This window comes from Colias croceus, chromosome 14 (assembly GCF_905220415.1).
Source record: "Colias croceus chromosome 14, ilColCroc2.1".
NCBI classification, from domain to species: domain Eukaryota; kingdom Metazoa; phylum Arthropoda; class Insecta; order Lepidoptera; family Pieridae; genus Colias; species Colias croceus.
This window is the reverse complement of record NC_059550.1, coordinates 2,050,274-2,060,082: the sequence shown is the minus strand read 5'-3', so window position 1 is coordinate 2,060,082 and position 9,809 is coordinate 2,050,274.

The following is a 9,809-nucleotide window of genomic DNA, read 5'->3' as shown; positions in this document are numbered from 1 at the left end:
AATGCTCACTTGTCAACGTTGCTACCTCCTAGAATAAAAAGTCAAGCCTTTTAAATTATTATTTATTTATTTCGTAACAAGTAATTAACACATTTTAAACATATCCCAAAGCTAAAGATATAAAACAATTAAAGGTGTAAGCGTTAATTATACACAGAGTACCCTTATACAAATAAGGAATTCCTATTTAAGGATAAGGGCTCAATTCTACTTTATTAAGGAAACCTTTGATACCATTCTGAAAATTTCTCCAAGTATATTAAGCCTTACTTTACCCAGGGTTATGTTGTAAGAATAATCAACTCTGTTCATGATACAAGGTTCACAATATGTTTGGATAAATGTTCAAATATTAAATAAACCTAAAACATATTAGAGACAGCCCTTGGGCATAACAAAGCGGTACCAGGAAGATAGCGAACGACTTATTAAGGCTGCAAAAGGTTGAGTTAGTCTGCGTTGAATTTGTTCACATCTGTTTGTTTGTTTTATTGCTGCGTGAATTATGAATTTTCTTTGTATTTTACCACAGCTTTGCCACGGATTAAATATAGAGCAGATACTTACAATATCGTGTAATAAAGACAATATAAATATATATATTTATCATCAACACATTGAATAGGAAGGTGCCTAAGTGATATTTTGTAATATAGGTAACGTAAATAATCATTATTTAATTTTGAGTATTTTTGGAAATGAATAAAAGGGCTCTGCTTAAAATAAATAATGCAGTACTTTCAAAGATACAAAACGGTAAAAGTCGGTTTATAAATAACATTCACAACATTGACTTGTTATTGGAACTATATAAATATCTAATTGAAAATGTTATCCTTTAGAAATGTCTTTGAAGAACTACCTATATAAATGATTGATATTTATTTAGATGCTTATAATTCTAAGTATTAATTAGTTGGCCATTCAGCAAAGCAATTTGTAAAAAGGTTAGGAGTATTTCATTTTCTGAATACACAATTTGTTATCAAAGAAATCACTATGATTGCCATCGAATATCTTTTAGATTCGTAAAAATTAGAAAAGCCTTACACCAAAAAGTAAAGTTGAGAGTCGAAGTGTTTTTATTGTTGTTCAATGCCAGTTCGGAGCTCGGATTGTATTGACTTGAAAGCTTTGAAAAACTGATTCAAAAGGCTAAAAATAAAAAGATATTTAGAGACCTTTTTCATGTATTGGACGCACTTACGGTCTGTGAGTGTACAATCGAATTTATTCATGGTTCATTTAGCAATTAGGCATGCGTTGTGTTATATTGTATGGATTTCCTTTTAAGCTTCGAGTTTTTAATTATTATTTCAAGCGAGTGTTTGTAGGTACAGTCTACATTTTCAACAAAATAAAATATACAAAACAATCAACTTCAATTTAATATTTTATGTTATTAAATTCGTACCTAGTTTATTAGATTTTAGTAAACTGTAAAGTATTTGACAAAGCTTAAAAATAAAATTTCTTGCAGCTGTTTAAGCTGTTAATAAATAAAAGTACATAATAATATATAACTTACTATCCATTGAATTATTACTGGAACGAAGTTCCTTATCGCGCGTTGTGAAAGGAGGCAAGACGGAAAAAATTCTTACGAAAAGTTGTCACGACACTTTTTGCTAGAGTTGTGCGGCGTGCGGCATGCGCGTGATTCTCTGTCTATCTCTCTCTAACTAAACACTTCGTTCCATCCGGATGTCCCTTGACATCGCTCAAGTTTTTTTCTTAAATATTATGTATTTGTGCTGCTGCTATTAAATTAGCAGTATAATGCATGTTAATCGACATAAATAGCTAGAAAGATACACAAAGATCACGTAACTAGCAAATTGTAGAGGTTTGAATTGCCCTTTCTTTTTCTCACAAATGAGATTTGATTTTTATTGCTTGATTATATTATTTAATATCCTGATTGTACCTATACAAATACTGATTGACCTTATTCCACTTAAATATATTCTTGATACCGGAAAACAAATTACTCACAATTGTGACACATAATACGTACAAATTTAGTACGATCTTCGACCTATTTCTCCACTAAGGGAACTTCTCTAATGGGCCATTTTCACAATGGGCAGCGTTGGGCAAGTAGAGGCAGCAAGCTACTAGTTATTATTCTGAGGTAGAGGCAACCATGATAATCTAGAGGGCCAAAATATCTATGATCGGCCGTCATTACAGATGTTTGTTCATAATCGCCGTAATGGCGGCAAACATCGCCGATCATTTTGTTGGGCCAACGCTGCCCATTGTGAAGAGGGTCCATAAAAGTTTGGGACATAATTCAAGAGTGGTTAAGCACGGGTTGGCGTCTGTTAACCCGCATCTGTTAACATGTCGAACTTTTTGGTTCTTGGACATGTCAGCTCCAAACGATGTTATCTAAGTTGATTAGAATCCAACGTGATTGTTTGAATAATCGTACTTCATCACTACATAGTATAAAACAAAGTCGCTTTTTCTGTCCCTATGTCCTTATGTCCCTTTGTATGCTTAAATCTTTAAAACTACGCAACGGATTTTGATGCGGTTTTTTGACGTGACAACGTCTTATAATTCGATAGAGCCGGCTGCACGCCGGAAAAAACATGACTCATGCGGCGTTACCTCGCTCTGAGGCGTTCCATGTAAGGCTCAAAGTGCAAGCGAGAGCGCGGAACGAGCGACAAAGAAGCACAATCGTTGTCACTTTCAACTATCGTCAGTAAGTTAAAACTTCTGATCGGATTTGGATGAAAATTTACATGAATATAGGTTTTATATCTATCTATATAGAATAAAAAACTAAGGGTTATAGAAATACTTGATTTTGCAGGCGGGTTCGTCCGCAGGTGACCGCATGTAAAACTGTTTTCTATTAAATTTTTAAATTTTCATAATCCTATTTTTTATTAAAATCGGACGGCTTACTTCGTATTTCAATTAGGTTACATAATATTATATTATAATTATGATCTTGGTTCATTAATTAGTATACCTGAGGTAAACTCCTTCAAATCTGCAAAGTAAAGCTTTTCAAGCAAACCTTGGTACGCAAAATAGAGGATTACTCATCATATTTAACAAAGTGTAGCTTTATTAAAACATTTTTATACGATCCGACAACGATACGATATTGATATCGGATAGCGGGAAATTAAATTAAGATACATTGTTTTCAACATTGATTTGGATCATTTTCTACTAGAATAAGTTATAAAAAGCTGAGCACTACAAATACTATCATCAACTAGGTAGTGTTTCAATTTACAATAGCGGGGAAAAAGCAACAATGAAATCCTATTAAAATGCCAATTTATTGTACTGCACAAAAACAATCGTTGTACAAGTTAAAAACTTAACCCACTACCAAAGTTTTCTCTTATAGCACACCTGTGAAAATGGAAATGTTGTGACTTACATAAAAAATATGATGATGCGCAATGCACTGCACTGCACCGTACTACACCGGTGAACTTTATGCACGAAGCACGACATGTCGTGAGGTATAAAACTACTTCGATACTGTCATTAAATTTTCTTCCCGCGGCATTTTGCACGCGTATTTGTTATTGGATATCTGAATATATTCCTGTAGTTTGTTCGGTATTCCTGTTACTGACTGAAATAGAATCCACCTATTGTGATAGTGAAATTAAATTTCAAATGGGCTTTGCACTTTCTTCATAGGATGCATCGTGTTTACAAGGAATTATACTGTATAATTAATAAGTAAATCTTTAGTAATAAAGCCTAATAAACCACCATTATGTTAAGTGTAAAATAATTACTATAATTTTATGCCAAATTTACAAACAAAACCATAAAAAATATTATCACTATTCAAATTCTAACACTCATACTGATCGTATTGTTATAAATTAATTCCCAACTGGCAACCCGAACCGAGTGGGTGTTTATAAAAATGAGTTGAACAGCGGATTTGACACACTTTCCGTTAGGCTCTCGGACGTAACGGTCGTTATTGTTGTGCTTAGTTGTGTTAATAATTATTTTGAGTCGATTATTATTTGATTGTTAAAAGTAGACATATAAAGTCATTTTGTAAGGAATAAGACCTTTCTAGGTCGAACTTAAAATCGTTAAGATCAGAAGTGGGATAGCCACGCGTTTTAGACCGTTTGCCATCTAAATTTAGTGCTTATTAGTTGTTGTTCAGTTCAGTTGTTCAGTGTTGAAAGAACATTATCTCAACCGTAGCGTAATAGCGTCCGTTGCGTCCTGTGAGCGGGTGTCATTAAGTACCTTGGGGTTATTGATTAGTCATGGTCAGGTTAGGCCGAGTCGGGGAAGCAAAGTTGTTAAGAAAATAACTAGTTGCTATGATGATAACAGGTCTTACGGGACAGTTCTCAACATGCTACGTGTTGAAGGAGGCAACAAGGGTTCCCAGTGGTTCGATGTGCTGTGCGCTGGCAATGGCACGTGCGCTGCACATCCACTGCACCGCTGCAGTTGCTGACAACGGGCTTCCGGGCTGCTTGCAACCAATCTACGGCGCCGGGATGCCTGCGCGAACGAGAATCGACGGTAGCCACTCACCGTTGCTGTCGAAGACTTTGTGTTTGTGGTGCTATTGTTTATAGACCACTTAGAGAACATACGAGGGTATGGGTCTCTTCGTTTTGAAAGCTTGTGGTGCTATTGTTTATAGACCACTTAGAGAACATACGAGGGTATGGGTCTCTCCGTTTTGAAAGCTTGTGGTGCTATTGTTTATAGACCACTAGAGAACATACGAAGGTATGGGTCTCTCTGTTTTGAAAGTTTGTGGTGCTATTGTTTATAGACCACTAGAGAACATACGAAGGTATGGGTCTCTCTGTTTTGAAAGTTTGTGGTGCTATTGTTTATAGACCACTAGAGGACATACATAGGTATGGGTCTCTGTTTTGAAAGTTTGTGGTGCTATTGTTTATAGACCACTAGAGAACGTACAAAAGGTATGGGTCTCTCTGTTTTAAATTTTTGTGGTGCTAATGTGTTTAGGCCACTTAGAGAACATGCAAAATGTATGGGTCTCTGTTTTTTTACAAGTTGTCGCTTATGAGAGCACTTTGAGCCACTGTCGTTACGACGGTGTATTACATTTTGAGTTTTATCTATATTCGTGTTAAGTCTGAAGGTATCTAATTCTGTAATAAGTATTTGCTTTTTAATACACCTTGTTTATGGCCGCTTGAGTGCACGCTTGCGTCCATGGCACTGGTAATGGTAAAATAGAGATGAACGTCATTTTTCGTTCCCCTGCATAAGATATACGCTTCAGGCTATAACGCGAAACTAGGTTGATCGCTAACAATTTCCTTTGTTTCTGAGACAGCGCTAAGACGATGATGATGATGATGACGATGATGGATGGATCTGATGCTAGTGGTGGAAGTCATGCTGCGGTCGAGGACGCCGCACTGTCAGGAACGGCCGTGTTATAAATTAATTCCCAACTGGCAACCCGAACCGAGTGGGTGTTTATAAAAATGAGTTGAACAGCGGATTTGACACACTTTCCGTTAGGCTCTCGGACGTAACGGTCGTTATTGTTGTGCTTAGTTGTGTTAATAATTATTTTGAGTCGATTATTATTTGATTGTTAAAAGTAGACATATAAAGTCATTTTGTAAGGAATAAGACCTTTCTAGGTCGAACTTAAAATCGTTAAGAGTATTATATTGATTCACATGAAAATGTTCACTCTGTTTCATTTCATTATTGCGTCCAGCCATATTTGTGGATTAATATAAGTAGATACTAGATATTGCTCAGAGGCAATACGTTTCAACAATATAAAGGATGAAAATACAAGCAAAACGTCGATTTTCCCAGCTGGTTGCTTCACGAAAGCTCAGATCCAAAGGCGGGCTAACTAACTTTGACTGCGTTTGAACATGGCTTGTAAACAATGTTTCCTGGATTCCATTTAATTATAACATCATTTTGTTTGTTTTATCGCTTCCGTTAAAGTGTTATTTGAATCTATGATGCTGTACAGTGGTATATGTGAAGATTGCCAAAATAATATGTACAAAATTGAACCGTGTTGAGATGTGATAAGGCTGAATATTGGATTTTGAATCACGGTTAAATTAAGCTTGCGTTTTAATTTATAGGTTAATTGTATAATATGTAATACGTACCTTTACGTACAAGTGTTATGAAAGAAAAGCATTAGCCATTTTCTTTAATCAATTTTCCACTCTATTGAAATTTGGTAGACAAAAACATAAAACTTATTGATACGTTAATAAAACCAAAATATGTAAATAATTCGATTTTTATTCATTTTACTAATGTAGATAATTGATCCTAAATAAAATCTCAAAAATGTCATACACCAAGAAAGTCCAGAAGAATCATTTATTTATTCGAAAAACGTCGATAATACCAAAATACATTTAAGGAAAATCTAGCCCTTCATAAGTTATACTAAATTATAAGTTGATGCTATAACAATATAATTTGTCCGTAAGACGTAGGTTATTCCCGTGGGCCTAACCTAGTTTCCGCTGACAGCTTTAGTATTTGCTAGTGTTCTAGCATAAAATATCATTGTCTATGTTCCAAGGTACCTGTGAATCTTAATGGAATTAATCGGAATGGTCGGAGCATGCACCTGAGTTCTACATTTTTGGTCTTTTGAACTATGTTTTAGTGTAAAAAGAGAGAGAGTAAAGAACATAAATAACAGGCTAGTGATATTTTTCACACAATCATTATACAAAAATTAACTACTTGCTTTTTATTTAAAAAATCTAAAACTTAAAACAGCCTATCCTATTAAGCCTATCGCATCTGTCTTTTACCGATAAGGCCGTTAATTTGTTCAGGGAAGATTAATTGTGTAATGTTATTTGTCTCTTTATAAGTGTTTAAAAAAATGCATCGTCGAAATGTATGTACGAGCGTAACTTCCGAAAGGTTGCATGAAATTGGAAAACTATTTTTTGTGTTCGTTATTGTCAGAGCAATGTTTGCAGAAAACATCAACCCTACCGTAGCAAGGGAACGCTGCTATAAAAATACTTCTCATAAAAGAGTGTGGTTTCCGATCTATATATTATACGTTTTATTATCAAAAAAATATCATAATACCTATACTAAAATATAATAATATTATGTTGTAAAGTTTCTGTCGTAATATTATTTAGATTAAGCTTAAAAATAAAAAGATTCCGACCAAAATATCATACAAAGTCTGAAGTAACTTTTGGTACGTAATCTCATGTCAATCTACATGCTACATTATTCCAAAAGACATAGTATATTCATATAATGTAAGAGATAGCATTCGCCTTGCCTACTCGAAATGCCGGCAGCGCGCGGGATTATTATAATCCGATAATGCTATGAACAAGACTACCTCGAGAAGGTATCCGCATTATAAGGAGCTTGCTACGTATTATTTATTTTATTTAAATTTATAACCTTATTATAACTTCAATTTAATGCATATGGTATCTGGTGAAAAACGTCTCTCTCTGTGTGACTATTTATTTAACTATTTATTGTGCCAAACCATTGAATCTTTTAATTAATTTCATATAGGTACATCAAATATGTTAAGTTATGGATTCACTCTATTTTATTTTAGTAGATACAAAAATGGCCTGTTATCCTCGCTACCTAAAAAAGATTAATAAAATACAAAGAATAATTCTAAAACACTTTGTTCGAATGCTAATGACTAATGAATGAGGAACTATAGTTTAATGTTTATTACACTTTTTCGAAAAAAAATTATCGTATTTGAATAAAATGAGGCAAAGAGATAGATTACACTGGTCAACAATGATTTTGTTGCCCTGGATGTGAAAGTGGTTTCGAATAATTTAATGTATATTATATATAAAACTATTAATGGTTTTGGTAGATTGGCTCTAGTTTTTTTTTAATCCTAATTTTCTTATTAGACTCTAAAACGCAGCATGAAATAGAAGGTATATTTGTTTAACATCATTTATTTATTACAAAGTCTTACTTATCGTTTTGTTTTAGTATTTAATTAATTCAAATGGATATAAAAATAGAGAAAAATCATTAAAACTTATGAAATAGTACAAGGAAATAGATTTTTTAAGCTTCTCTTCTTAGTTAATTTTGGGACAATAGTTTTGTTATGGACCATCAGTAATCTGCCATCATGTGCCGATCCCATAAACCCTGATACCTTTATTCGATAATTTTTACTTCTTTTTCGATACGTTATTCCTGTTTCTCACAGAAATTTTGCAGATTTACTGGATATCTATCCAGGAGACTGTGGGGAAAGTGTAGCTTTATGTTCGTATTTGCTCATAAAATAATGAAGTTTTTTAACAACTGTTGTGTAATTTCTTTATAATTTGGTGTTTTAAATTTACCTTAAATTAACCAATACATATCTCTCCATAATTTACAAACAGCATCAGGTATAAATTTTTGTTAAATTTTCATCTTTTATCAATTTTCGACACGCCCGTCCTGTAGGGCCGTCGGGTATTCTTCTTATACTTCTAGATTCCCTCAAAGGCCTAAATTCTCATATTTATTAATTATTCCTAATGAATTTGATTTGTCTAATACTATTAATAAAAACATCAAGGGAATTTCGTATTGGTACCTATCCACTTTGCTGACCATAAGTGCTACTGGATTCCTTCAACTCAATACAAACCGAACATTGTTGTTCATAAAAATGATTTTTTTACAGAAACCATTTATTATTCTGATATTCTACAGTCAGTTTTATAGAATAGGGTTATGTCTGAGCGAATAAATGTGCAGAAAACGTAAGTCAACAAAAAAATAAACACTTGTTAGTAACCCGTATTCTGAAGGGCCGTAAGAAAATTTAACATATGAAAATCCAAATTAAAAAAAAAACTAGAGCCAATTAAATAATTTTAATGATTACATTCGCAAACTGGGTACTTGAAATATATAAATCTGTAGAAATATCCAGAGCAACAAAAAAAAATTGATTTTTTGTTGAGCTGTGTTATATTCGACATTACCCCTCCGCCTACATCTTCTCAGGGTTTACGAGATGGGAGCCTCGGGCTCAACAGTTATCTATATCTAGTTTTGCTACAACGAATAAAATATATTTATATTTATTCTATAAATGTAGAAGTTCTCTATAAGAGACTTAATACTGATTTCCTTTTCCATTGTATGTATGCTTAGATTATGAATATTTGTTTTGAGTATAGATTTCGATGCAGTTTTATTAAATAGATAGAGTGATTCAAGAGTAAGGGACGGTACCTTAGCTATTCATTAGTACCTCTAGTCAATATGAGCAGTTATGGTTGGTGGGTGCGCTCAGGGGCCCCGCTGGAAAATTTGAATAATCCATAATTCCCTAAGGTTGAGCTCGAATCGTCAGATTAGCGAAATGGGGACTTCTTATATTGTAATTAACCCCCCCATATATTAATCTGACGCGCTCGAATAATATTACTTTAATTTTTTACCCTTTCTTCATAGCGATATATAAATATAAATCGCCACTTAAATCGTCAGATTAACGTATACTATTTTTCAGTGACGCCCTGGAGCATGCAAAATATCAATATCTAACGCGCTTGAGTATTTCCAAGCCAATTTTTTTCTTTTTTAAATTAAAAAAAAATCAAAAAACCCTTCCCCACCGCTAAAAGTGAAAACATTATAGGACCTTTTTTTCTCGCTATGGTCTAATCTACCAATTCTAATAGGTTCCCGTGACGCTCGAGTAAATCCACATTTAGCATCCTGGGCTCCCCTACTATAAGGCATCAATTAATTCATTAATTTCTGATTTGCATAAACATTCTTCA